At 44.2% G+C, this 13,757-nt stretch overlaps 1 protein-coding gene across 1 annotated transcript in view; it reads left to right on the forward strand.

The window, feature by feature from the left end:
* The first annotated feature begins 814 nt into the window (after positions 1–814).
* The window catches only part of Zzz3 (zinc finger ZZ-type containing 3), a 61,268-nt gene continuing 48,325 nt past the window's right edge, over positions 815–13,757 (forward strand). Inside the window, exon 1 of the mRNA XM_051165937.1 lies at positions 815–1,034. The gene's annotated coding sequence lies outside the window, so the exon portion shown is untranslated. The remainder of the gene's footprint in view (positions 1,035–13,757) is intronic.

The following is a 13,757-nucleotide window of genomic DNA, read 5'->3' on the forward strand; positions in this document are numbered from 1 at the left end:
CCCCGCGCGAGAGGTGAGCGGGATCTCGGGGCGCGTGGCGGGGCCGGCGCAGGGGGGGGGCGGGAGGAGAGCGCGGAGGGAAGGCGCGGGGCCGGAGCCCCTCGGACCGAGCGCCCGGGAGGGGGGTGGCTGAGGCGGCGGCGACCCCACGTGGGCCGAGCGCGCGCGTGCGTGCGCGGCTGAGGGGGCGGGGAGGCCTACGGAGTCGCCGGGCGCGCGCTCGTCGGAGGCCCACGTGACGGCGCACGTGACCCGCCGCGAGGCCGGCCGAGGTCGAGCGGCGAGCCGTGTGGCGTCCCGCGGCCGGCGGAGGGCACGGCTTGGCTTCCTGCCCTTGTCGTCCCGCCGCGGACTCGGAGGCGGCGAGCAGGGCGGGGAGGGCTCGGCCCTCCTTCCGTTTGTCCACGGCTCCCCAGTGCGAGGCCGAAAGTACACTTTGGAAGTTCCGCAGTAGTGATTATCTCCCCCGACCCCCACCCGCCGGCCGCCATGTTGGCTCCAGAGCACGCCCGCGAGATGCCAGTGGGTCTGTATCGCGAGATCTCGTGGTTCTCGCGGGACCTTGTTGGCAGAGCGGTTGTGCTGGATGGCGGAGCCCCGGGTTCCGGGGGCCTGGGACCTGCAGCTCTTTTTTTTTCCCCCAGCAGACAAGTTGTCAGGGAGGGGCCGCCGCGCGTGCCCGCCGCCGGGAGCCTTTCGGCGCGCGCCTGCCTGCGGAAGGCAGCGGTGCGGACGGGTCGTCGGGGGCTCCGGGCTCCTCCGGCCTCCAAGTGCCCACCACCTGCCGAAAGCTCGCCCGCCCCGCGGCCAGCAGGCCCCCGGCCGCCGCCGCCGCCCCGGCTGCCGAAGTCCCAGACAGTGTTTGCCCAGTTAGCCCTTTCTAAAACATTCCAGACGTCTTCACTTTCCTGTCGCCTAACAACGCCAAGCATCTCTTCTTGTGTCTGGCCATTGAGAAGTTCCTCAGTACCCTGGCTGTTGACAGTAACTTTTGGCAGTGTTTGGGAGTCCCGTCATCCCTGACAGTATCCGAGGTCAGAATAAAATCCTTGTTATGTACAAGCTTAATTAGCTTACAGCAGTAGCGTTTGGGATTTTAGTGTTATTGAGGCTACCATTTTGATATTCTGAAGTGGTCGCGTTAGGTTGCATAAACTAGAAGTGGATTTTTGTTTTTTAACTAAATAAAATCCTGCTACTTTTGCTCCTTAAGTTTGAGATCGTGTTTTCATAAGTGAATCACTTTTCTCCACTTAGAGTAGCTACTCATAAGTGAGTTTACCATATTCATTTTCATTTGTTTGTATTCAGAAATGTGGAAGTTACACAGTCGGGAAACCAAATCATTACAAATTTAACTCTCCTCTCCACCTCCCCCACCCCCGTTTGTTTTTCTTTTGAGATGGGCTCATCTGTATCCCAGGATAGTCTAGAGCTGACTAGGTAGGCCCAGAACTTACAGCATCCTCCTGCCTCAGCTTGCCTAGTGGTGAGATTAATGGTATTTGCCATCACACCTAGTATGTACCATTCAAAAAAATATTACTTATTTGTATTTCTGTGTATCCTGGTTATATTGTGTGCGCATGTGCATAGTTCCCTGTGATGGTCAGAAGAGCGTGTCTGGTCCCTAGGATCTATTATTACAGGAGTTTGTGAGCTGCTCAAAGTAGATGCATTTTAACTTTGAACCTCAAAATACAGCAGCAAGCATTCTCAACCACTAAGCCGCCTGTCTCTCTTAAACTACTAAAGTGTGGTTACTGCACTTTTACTGAAAGATAGAGAGTAAAGTGCTCCTGTTACATTTTACCAGTTTCCCTCAGCTTTCTCTGTACCTGATCATTTTGTGGCTCATGCTTTGTCTTTTTAGGAAGTTAGATTGCTGTTATCACAACATTAGCAAACAGCAAATTATCTACTAGATGATTTATTTAGTGCATAACCTGTTGTCAAACCTTATGTGTAGATGTCTTGGTGGTATGTACTGAAAATATCACCAAGAATAGAACTTTTTTGTTTTGCAGTACAGATGTTCTAGTGCTGGGAGCTTTACGCACAAAGCCCTTGTAAAATAAAGATTTAAGGAAACATGTTTTGTAATTTTGTGTAATTTTTATGTTAAAATTAATTATATATTTTAAACTAAAAACAGGCCAATGCATTTTTTGTTTGTTTGTTTGGCTGTCCTGGAGTCACTTTGTAGACCAGGCTGTCCTTGAACTCACATGGATCCACATACCTCTGCCTCCTGAGTGCTGGGATTAAAGGAGTGTGCCACCACGCCCGGGTTTAATTTCCCTTTTTTTAGGTTTAGATGTTTGTTTAGGGAGGAGTAGTGAGGCATGCCTGTAATCCCAGCATCCGGGAGGCAGAGGCAGGTGGATCTCTTATGTTCTAGGTTGGCCTGTTCTACAAAGAGTCCAGAACATCCAAGGTTATACAGAGAAACACTATCTCAAAAATCCCACCCCCACCCACCCAAAAAAGATGATGCTTATCTAATGTGTACGTGCCTCAGTCTGCACCAGGTGTGTGAAGGAACCATGAAGGTCAGACAAGGGTGTCACAGTCCCTAGAGTTAGAGGTGTCTGTGAGCTGCCATGTGGGTGCTTTCAACCAAAGGATCCTCTGGGGAAGCAGTAAGTGCTCTTAACTGCTGACTGTCTCTTCTCTGACCATGCAGTATAGTCAGTGACACACCTCAGTAGTTAATGCAGACATCATTCAGATAAGAAGTGCTAAGTTATTTTTGTCATTACTCTTCTGAAAAAACTTAGCAGTGATAGAGAGCTCTATTTTTAAATTTTTTAAAATCTAGGTAATGTACCTCAGGCTGTACTCGAACTTAATGAAGCTCTTGTCGCAGCCTCTAAAACTCTGAGGAAGCAAACAGTCACTACTTCTCCTCCATTTACCAACCAGGTCACAATAAAAAGTAATTGTACATGACTTGAATGGTGTTCTTGTTTGTTTTTAAGTCAGTCTGATGCAGGTAGGAATATTGAGGAATAGACTTGTTGAGAGTTAAAAAATGGAAAAGATGAAAGAAGTAGAGGTTGGCAATGAAATAGAACTGTAAAAGTTGTAGAGAAAAGGGGCAGTGTAGAGAGGCAAGAGCCAGAAAGAACCCCAGAACAGGCGAGCCCATGCATGACCTTGAACTGAAACTTGAATTGACTAGTCAGGAAAGAGCACTAGAGACTAGTTCTTTTTTCAGTGGGGGATGAGGATTGATTGTTTATTTTGGGGCAGGTTCTCACTGTGTAGTTCTGGCTAGCTTGGCATTTATGTGCAGACTGCTGGCTTTGAACTCCCGGCAATATTTCCACATCTGCCTTTAAAGGGTTGTGAACACAGGCTGTACCACTATTCCCAGTTCATAAACGTCTCTTAGCTCTACAAGTCACCTTCAGAATTATACGAGGTATCATTTGTAATGAAGGTCAGCAGGTGAAGTTAGATATTTAATTGAAAAATTGTAAAGTATTTAGATAGACTATTGAAAGCTGGACATGGTGGCTCATGCTTGTAAACCCATCACTCAAGAGGGTGAGGAGGAAGGACCACTGAGTTGGAGACCAGCTTGAAGAACTACATAGTAAGTTTAAGGCCATTCTGGGTGACAGTGAAACCCTATTTCATAAATACCTGGAGGAAAAAGAAAGCAGCAGTGCATTTGGAAGTCACAATGTGCCATTGCTTTTGCAAAGCTGTCCACCTGAGTTTAACATAGTGATTGGTCTACTGTGTGGGTTGAAGAATAAGAAATCTGCAGACTTGGTGGTGCAAGGTTTTTATCCCAGCATTTGGGAGGCAGAGATGGGGGTGGGGGAAGGTGAATCTGCAGTTGAGGTCAGCCTGGTCTACAAAGTGAGTTCCAGGACAGCCAGAGCTGCTCAGAGAAACCATTCTTTGAAAAAAAAAAAAATTCTGTTATACAAACTGTTTTTGGTAGTGAACTTTGTAAATTACCAATCTTTTAAAGATAATTTATTTTGAGGTTGAGAAAAATAAAAGGAATAGGAAAAAAGTATTTTGCATGCAGATTAAAGTACATGGCCAGAAATGTCAATGATGAAAGTGTGTTGCAGGTGCTTTAAAAAGAAAACTAGTTTCTTTCTTGATTTTGTTTTTTCTTTTAGACAGGGTTTCTCTGTGTAGCCTTGGCTGTCCTGGACTCACTTTGTAGACCAGGCTGGCCTCGAACTCACAGAGATCTGCCTGCCTCTGCCTCCCGAATGCTGGGATTAAAGGCCTGTGCCACAGTCTTCTGCTAAAGAAAATAATTTCAAGTAAAAATTCAGTTTGGAATTAAGTAACAGTTGAGAGTTATGATAGTGTTTTGGCAGTATTTAATATAATTGTGATAGATTAAAAATCTTTTTTCTGTCATTAGTAGACTGATAACCACTGTTATACTAGAAAAATTCTGTGTGTGATCAGTCTACATAACAAAGTCCCAGAGGTGTGTGTAGCTTTGAAACTGGCTGGAATGAAGTTGGTACTTTTGTTTGTTGCTGTGCTTCTTACCTCCCTGTTGTTTTCTACTCAAAACTCGTTCTTTGTGTAGTATTGGATAATAGCTTCTGTCTTGTCAGGTGAGTTCTGTCACTGTCCCTCAGCTAGGACTGTTGCATGACAGGTCAAGCTGGTCACCTATGCCCTCCTTCCCCTTTTTTCAGCACTGGGAGTTGAATCTGGTACCTCAGGCATGCTGGGTAAACCTTACAGTACGTGGCTATAATCTCAGGGTTCTACCCTTCCCTTCCTGCTGGCCCGCCCCGTACTGTTCTGAGGCCTGGCCTCCACTGGAGGCTGGCCTGGAGGTGTTTTTCCCTTAGCGCCCAAGTGATGGGGTGCCCCACTATGTTTTGTGTCTTTTTACGTTTGTTTTTGGCTTTTTGAGTCAGGTGTCTCTAGCCCTATGTCGTTTCTTTTTTAAGCTTGATGTTCTTAAGCGTTAGAACCCTTCCCATCTAACTTTTTTGAGCGACAATGAACTCAGTCGTTTGTAACATATACCTTCAAAATCATTGGTAACCCCAGGAGTCTGTGTGGAACTTAGAGGACAGCTTGGGGGCTTCCGAGTGGATTCAGCCGGCCAGGCTCTGGCAAGTGGTTCAGCTGACAGCTAGCTGTCCTCCAGTTGGTTAGCTAGAGGTCCTGTGGCAGCCTCTTCCTTTCCTCCTCTTCCTTTTGTGCTGTAGAGCATACTTTTGACTTTGTATATGCTAATGTTCGACCTACCATTCAGCTAAATTCCCCAGCCTGATTTTGTTTTTTAAATTTATTTACCTTTATGTGTATTTGTGGCTTGCCTGCAAGTGTGTCTGTGTGAGAGTGTCAGATCTTGGAGTTGCAGACAGTGACTGCCATGTGGGTGCTGGGATTTGAACTGGGGTCCTCTGGAAGAACAGTCAGTACCCATAACCACTGAGCCATCTCTCCAGCCCCCTTTTTCTTACTTCTAACTTGCCAGTTAGAAATCAAGTGTATGGACTTGATAAATGAAGTGAAGAAATGCTTTGGGTTCACTCATATGGCTGTATTAGTTGTCAGGATTATTTTCATAGACAAGATGTGTATTTTGTGAAATTACCTTACTAACATCTCTTCAAGAACTTTGTAGGCAGGCGCTGTTGGTGTAGGCTTGATCTCAGTACCCTGGGAGACAGAGGCAGTTAGATCCTAAGATCTAGGACAGCCAAGGCTCCACAGAGAAACCTTGTCTTGAAAAATCAAACAAACAAAAAACTTTATCATTCCCTCCTTGTTACATCTCAGAAGCCCAGGACACATGCCTAGCTGAGGTGCCTGTTTCACATCAAAGCCGACTTGGCCTCCAGGTCATCCCTCCCCCCATCCCTCTGTCCTTATCTGTCACAGGGTATGGCTGTCATACCATCCCCAACCCCAAACGCTCCATCTCTTAACTCCTAGCTGCCCTTCCCTATATAATCCAGTCATTTTGGTTGCTAGTCCTATGTCTGTCCTTTACCTTTTTGGTCTCCTGGCTTTTCCTTCTCCCTCCCAACTCCTTACTGCCTTGCCTCTGGGTAAGGTTCACTGTGGACTCTCCTAGATGTCTCTGCCTCTGGCTACTTTTTACCTTTTATCTATAGTAAACTTCTCCTCCACCATGCCTGGGAGCAGTCATGTTCTTAACTTTTAAAATAATAATAATAATAATAATAATAATAATAATAATAATAATAATTTATTATTATTATTATTATTATTATTATTATTATTATTATTATTATTATTATTATTATCTTCATTCACCCCACCTCCAACACACACTTGTGCACTTTGCCTTACTTCAGGCGATTCATTGTCCTAGCAATTGCTTATGTCATCACTTGCCACCTCCAGGTGCCACTAGGTGTGCGCCAGCTGTGAGGACCCTGTCACCCCAGCTCTCTCTGTGTTGCAGCTTCTCTCTGTTCCTACTGTTTGTTTCTCTCTGTGTGTTCTAGGTATCCGTTTTCACGCCCTCCCTGGCCTCTCCCCGCTTCGTGGCTCACACTTGCTGTCTGTACCCTTTCTCTAGGCCCTCCTAATAAACTTCCTTAGATCAGATCAGTTGCATGGCACATAATTCCTCAAGGGGTACACCTTGGCATGGGCCTCTTGAACCTTCCGCCTTCTCCCCCAAGTGCTAGGGTTTATAAGCCTGTGCTTTCACAATTGGCTGTAACACTTTTCTGTACTAACTCTCCAGCCTGTACTCCAGACGTGTCATCTCCTCACTCACCAGGCCTCCCACATGCTAGGCAAGTGCTCTGCCCTTTCCCTACAAACTTAAAATTCTAACCTGAACTATTCCCACCAAATAAAAACTTTTGTGTTGATTTTACAGTAATGTTTCTTTTCTTGGGGAGAAAGTTTGGGTTTTCCTGTCCTGTTTTTTCTAAATGTGTAAATACTATGAAAGTGTAATACATACAGACCATTTTCACAAATACACAGCTGAGTGGTTTTGCACAGAATGAACACAATGGTAGGTCACTGAGAGTATCTGGAAGCCATCGCTCCTCTGGGCTTGGTCACCCTTCCCTTCCCTCAGGGAGGTCCTGGACAGTTGACTTCTTGTTTGCTTCTCAGCAGAGAATCCTTTAACATGTGCTGTATTGATTGCATTTGTTTGTTTTTGCTCAACGCTGTTTGAGTTTTTTTTTTTTTTTTTTTTTTTAACCATCACTTCGTCTTATAGGCAGAGAAAGAGTAGGGAATCTCAACACTAACTTACATATTTTTTTTTTTATCACAGTCATAGTTTCAGGAAGTACAAAGGCTTGTCAAAGAAAAGCTGTCTGTACATTTATTTGCACTGGTAGAATGTATTTGTTCTATCGTGCTTTAAGTAAACTGTGTATTGCTTTTGGTCATTAACACAGCAGTATCTCAGTTACTCCCCCAACTTAATTTTGTTTTGAAGACTTGAGTACAGTGTTCCTGAGCAGCTAGGGCCTTTCCTGACTTGGTAGCTTGCTTTACATTCTTGGAACTCCTCAGGTATTAGTGACTTCTGTGCCAATTTTGGAGGTTGCTTGTAGAATCTTCAGTTATTATAAAGACTATTGAGAGTCGACTGAGAAAAAGTCCTAATTTAAATGAAAGCTGTTTGCCTTAAATATTTATGTACATAGAGTGTACAGATTATAAATTCATAGTCTACGCTGCTATACAGACCTTACCTAGTTGGTGTCTCTTTCAGGCCGCCTGATGGAAGTGCAACTGTCTTAGAAAAAACTACTTCCTGTCACTGTGAAAGGCTCAGGACTGTGCTTTAAGCACTCTTAACTGTGAGCTCTCCAGCAGTTTTTGATCTGGAACATTTTGGTTCTGTCTGATTTGGATGAACATGTAGGAGAATACTACACCGACAATATGGAGGCCAGAGTGACTTGTGATCACTAGTTATTATCAGTCTTGCCCTGGGCCTTGAGCAAATACTCTTCTGTTCAGCTGTCCTCACTCATTAAATGCCTTTTAGTGGGGCGGGGTGAGGGGAGCTCATGTAGCCCAGGCTGGCCTCAAACTCACTGTGTAGTGGAGGATGATTCCTGATCCTCCTGTCTCCACTCCCAACTGTTGGGATTCCATATGTATACTGTCATGCTTGGGCCATAAATACTAGTGTTGTTGAACTAGTCTGAGCATTTCCCAGCTTGACCATAGTTACTTGTATACTTTCTGTTAGCTGATTTTTGACAAAGAAATTTTTGATTAATTTGTAACTATAAGGCACAAGTTCTTATAGTGCTTCTTAATTTATTTAAAAGGCTGTTTTGTTTTGTTTTTGAGGCAGAGTTTCATTAGATAGTCCTGGATGGTTCTGAACAGTAAATTTTTCTTCCCCAATCTACCAAATGCTGTATCATGGTATGTACCGCTGCACCCTGCTTGGTTTGAGTTTTTGTTGTTTTGCATTTTGGGACAAGGTGTCTTTAGGCGCCCGGTCTAGGCTCAAGCTTCAGGGTCTTGTGTCGGCCTCCCATGGCCTCACCATGCTCAGTGACAGCTGTGCTGCGAACCTCTGCCATATGACATTGTGACTCCTTGGTTTTATGGCTGTGCTGTCAGTGTTTGCGAGTAGAGAGGCAAGCACAGTCCCCCACTATTTATCTTCAGCAGCCTGAGGAGTTCCCCTAGAATTTCAGGGCCTTGACTCATGCTGAACCAGGGTGTGTGGCTTTGACACCGAAAAGAATTTCAGGACTAGCCAGCTAATGGAACAAGTTGTAAGTTTGATTAGAGGTGGCTTCAACATGAGAGATAGGCCAAAAAGAGGTACTCAGAAGAATGTAAGGCACACGAGAGGAGCACATGGGTGTGGCCTTCCCTAGGACCAGTTCCTGGTTTTTGTAGGATTTCAGTTCAGTTGAAAGTTACTATCTTATCACTGGTTTGTCTTTGAAAGCATCTAATAGGATTATAATAGTTTTCTTAATTATTACTTTTATCTATTGAGTACCTGCTATCCTTGCAGGCCAAAGAGAGTGTCAGATCCCTAGGAACTAGAGCTACATGAGATAGCATGTTGGTGCTGGGAATTGAACCCAGGCCCTCTGGAAGAACATCCAGTACTCTTTAACTGCTGATCTTTCCAGCCCCTTGTTGAGATTCTCTGGCCCTTTCTGGGAGAAAGGAATGAGGCCTTGCTCAAGGTCCTGTATGTCCAGCCGTAAAATAACTATGTGAGCGATGTGTCGGCAAGCCTTTATTGCAAATGTCACCTGTGCTGGAGCTGCTTCTCAGCTATTGCGGGACTCCAGGCAGACTCGGGAATGGTGGCCTCCTTTTCCTCCTCTGCCCCCATAATTTTCAAGTGTTCTGTCTTGCTTCAGTGCAAAGGGGCTCCTTAACACTAAAGTATTTGAAGACTGTTTTGCATAATTTTGCGATTTTTAGTTTGTTGATCAAATGAACAACAATGCACTACTAATAAAAATTATCATAGCTTTTGCTGAGGTTTGGTTTTTCCTGGTAATTTAAAAGTTGAAAAGAATGAGACTGGAGGATGGCTTTGAGGTTAAGAGCTGCTGCTCTTGCAGAGGACCTCGGTTAAATTCCTAGCATCCACATGGTGCCTCTCAGTTATCCAGAACTACAGTTGCAGGGGATCTGGACCGCCTTCTGACCCCTGCAGGAGTCAGGCAAAACACTCATGCACATAAATAAAGCTTTTGTAAAAATTATTTTCCATTTATTTGTGTGTGTGTGTGTGTGTTCCCCATATGTGCATCTGTGCAGCATGAGCATGCAATGCTTGCAGAGGCCAGAAGAAGGCATCAGAGCCCTCTGGGTCTGGAGTCACAGATGGTTGTGAGGTACTATGTGGGTGTTCTGGAAGAACAGCTAGTGCTTTTATAATGCTGACTGAGGCTTCTCTTCGGTCCCAAATAAAGGGTTTTGTGTTTGTGTTTAAGTTTAAAGGGTTGCTGGTGTGGTGTGGGTTCTGACCGCTGAAGGACGGTGATTTGGAATCGGTTGTGGTTGAACACCTGCTTGTGGGCAGCTGAGCCCTTCCTATAGTCAAGGCTTAGGGTGGTGATGGTATAAAGAACATAGGTTTGTAACTAAATTCTGACTCTAGCAAATTAAGCAAATTCATATATCTATAAGGTGTATTTATTATAAATGAATGTAGTACATCCTATTTGCAGTCTGTACTACAACAAAGGCTGGTGCTTCTTACTGCTAGTTCTTTTTACTGATGTAGAGATGGATGCTTGAAGTTTGTCAGGCAGTGACATGTGTTACTCCCAAGCCCATGTTTTCCATGACTTGAGCTGTAAACTGAATGTTTCAGTTAATATAGTGGCCATGTCAGCTTGGAGTTTTAGTAGGAGGTCTCAGAAAAATTGGTTTCAGAAAGCAGATAAAAAAGATAGGCCCTGATGGTGAATCGTATAAGCAGCCAGTACTGATAGATAACCTCAGCAGTGCAGTGTTACTGAAATGACAGCCGATTTCTATTGAGTTGAGGAAAGTGTGTCGGTGATCTAAAGCAATTATGACTTGGTTAGATGTACTGCTGCATGCCTTTGCTCCCAGCTCTCGGGAGGAAATCTCTGGAGTTGGAGGCCAGCCTCATCTGCATAAGGAGCTAGTTCCAGGGAAGCCAGGGTTACAGACTGACCTGCAAAAATCAAACAAGCTGGCCGGTGGTGGCACACGCCTTTAGTCCCAACAGTTGGGAGGCAGGGGCAGGTGAGTCGGTGTGAGTTCAAGGCCAGCCTGGTCTACAAAGCGAGTCCAGGACAGTCAAGGCTGATACACACACAGAGAGAGAGACTCTGTCTCGAAAAACCAAAAACCAAAACAAAAACAACAACAAAAAAAAGCAAACAAGAGTAGCACTTCCCAACCCAAACAGATAAATAAATACCGGGCTGGACCAATAGGAATCCATGTTGGCTGGTGTCCATTTTCAGTGTTGGCCTTGTATGTGGAAGCTGTTTTAGGAAGGTGAGGATGGGGGAGAACTAGAGAGGTGACTGCAGCACTTCCAGCCTCTTGAGGATCCTGATTTGGTTTCCAGTGCCAGCACCAATCATTTCCCATCCACAGGTACCTTCATGTGGTGTCACAGACTCACAAAAGACTAAGAGCATGTCTTTGTAACAACAATTTTTTTCCTTTTATTAGCATGCTTGTTTGTTATTTTGTTTTAGTAAGGAGGGGGGTTGATGTGTCAAAAGGAGAGTCTGAGAACTATTGAGGGACCTGAGTGTGCTTAGTGGGGAGAAGGGTAAGAACTAATAAAGAAACAATTGTTAGCATAGAGCAGATCCAGGATATGGCTAACTGTTTGCCCTAAGCAATATCATTCTTTTAATCCCATTAAAATGAGCAAAATCAAGAGGGTGGGGCGATGGCTCAGCAGTTAAGAGAACTGTATGCTCTTCAGAAGAACTGAGTTCTGTTCCCAGCAATCACATGATGGCGCACAACCATCTATACTGGGATCTGATGCCCTCTTCTGGCATTCAGGAGTACATGCAGATAGAGCACTCATGTGTAAAATAAAGAAATAAAATCCTTAAAAAAAAAAAACACTTAACTGATCCAACTTTAGTTCCCAACACTGACTCAAGTGACTCAAAGTTGTTTGTAATATTAGGAAATAAGATGCCTTTGACCTCTTTGGTCTTCAGGCATCTGGACTCATGTGCACATACTTAAGGTAGACAGGGTTACCTATGTAACCCTGGCTATCCTGGAACTCGCTATGTAGCCAGGCTAGCCTCAGATTCAGAAAAAAAATCTGCCTATCTTTGCCTTAGTAGTGCAGGGATTAAAGATATGTACCACTATGCCCAGTCTATCCTTAGATGCCCTTTTCTGTTTTCTTTCTTTTGGTTTTTGTTGTTTGTTTTTTTGAGACGGGGTTTCTCTACGTAGCCTTGCCTGTGCTAGAACTCACTCTGTAGAGTAGGCTGGCCTTGAATTTAAGAGATCCGAAGTCTCCTTCTGCCTCTTGAGTGCAGAGATGAAAGGCATGCAGCACCATCTCTTAGATTTCCTTTTTGTTGTTGTTTGTTTTTTGAGACAGGGTTTCTCTTTATAGCCCTGGCTGTCCTGAAACTCTTTGTAGATCCACCTGCCTCTACTGGGATTAAAGGTGTGCTCCACCACACTCGGCTCTACTCTTAGATTTCTTAGCCCTGCCATTTTTGAGGAGTTTGATTAGACTTCCTTTAATTTGTGTTTGTCAGCTTTACTTGTCATTCAGGCTAACTATACCAATATTTTCAGTTCTGGTCACTGCAGTGTATATTCAGATTTTCTAACTTCATATTTGCTGTTATTTTTGGCTTCATAGTTTAAAATTTTAAAAATCATTTGCAGTAACTCAAAACATGATGCAAGTTAAATGTCTGAAAAATGGACAGACAGCAGAAATTTGAGCGCCTATTTCACGAGTGTGTGTATGTCTTAAGTGTGTAAGTGTAATGCGCCTGGAAGCCAGAGGTTAACATCAGTTGTCCATAGTCACTCTCTACCTCACTAAATTGCTTGAGATTAGTCCTTATCTGTGAACCTGAAGCTCATCTGTTAACCTGGGTTGGCTTGCCAGAAAACATCAAGGGTCCTCCTTCTGTCTCGGTTTCCTTAGTGCTGGGATTACAGGCTTACACTAGTATGCCTGCCTTCGGTGTGGGTGCTGGAATTGAACTGAGATTCTCATGTGTGCTTAGCGCTTTACTGACTAGCCTTCTCAGCCCCTGAGTGCCTACTATAACTTAGGATAATTCTGAGTTGTTTTGCTTTTTAAATGTCATTGGGCAGTGCACTCTTGATTCCCCGTAACAGGGCAACTACAACTTTAAGGCCCCCTTTAGCTTGGTTTGATGTCTCTTTGCCATTATTGACTGTCATTTTCTGAGTGACTTTGTAAGTGACTGAGGGTGTATCTACAATATGCTGGTCTCTGCCTCACAAGTGCTACGTTTAAATGCATGGGCCACAATGCCCAGCCAACCATAGGTTTTTTTGACAGCTTTAAAGAGAATGAATGTAGTGTCTAGCTGTCATATATAATTCATACTAGGAATTATTACCTACACTTAATGATTTGTGCTGTAGTACTTTGGCAACTTGATATAATTTGTTTCATTTAATACTTAGGACAATTGTATATAGTAGTGCTTTTCTTCCTTTTAACCAGTGATTCTCAACCTGTGTGTCTGGCATGTTTGGGAGGTCAAAAGACTCTTTCACAGGGGTTACCTAAGACCATCAGAAAACATAGACACACGCACACACACACACACCAGGAAACAGTAATATTTGTAGTTACATAATAGAAAAGAAGGATGAGATTTGCTTAGATACATAGGTTGTGTGTGGGATGTTAAGGCATTTTATGTAGAGAAGACGGCAGAAATAAACCACCGAGGAGGGAGGAGTAGTCCAGAGAGCTGAGGATAGTTTGTGTGAGGCTGAAGATCTTGGCAGTGGTGAACTGGAAAGGTCACCACTTAGAAAGGGCTTTGTCAAGGTGGGCATGGTGGCACATAACTTTCAACAGATAGATCTGATTTCCAGGCCAGCCAGGACTGCATAATTAGACCCTGACTCAAAAACAGGAAAACAAAAAACTGTTGTCTTAGTTACCCAATAAAGTACTGGTGTGATTAAATACACAGATTCTCATCACTGGGGAGAAGAGAGTTGAAGATGTTGCATCAGTATAGGCTCTCGTTAATACCAGAAACAGCCACAAGCCCTTCTAATAGAAT

Source organism: Acomys russatus, chromosome 23 (assembly GCF_903995435.1).
Source record: "Acomys russatus chromosome 23, mAcoRus1.1, whole genome shotgun sequence".
Classification (NCBI taxonomy): domain Eukaryota; kingdom Metazoa; phylum Chordata; class Mammalia; order Rodentia; family Muridae; genus Acomys; species Acomys russatus.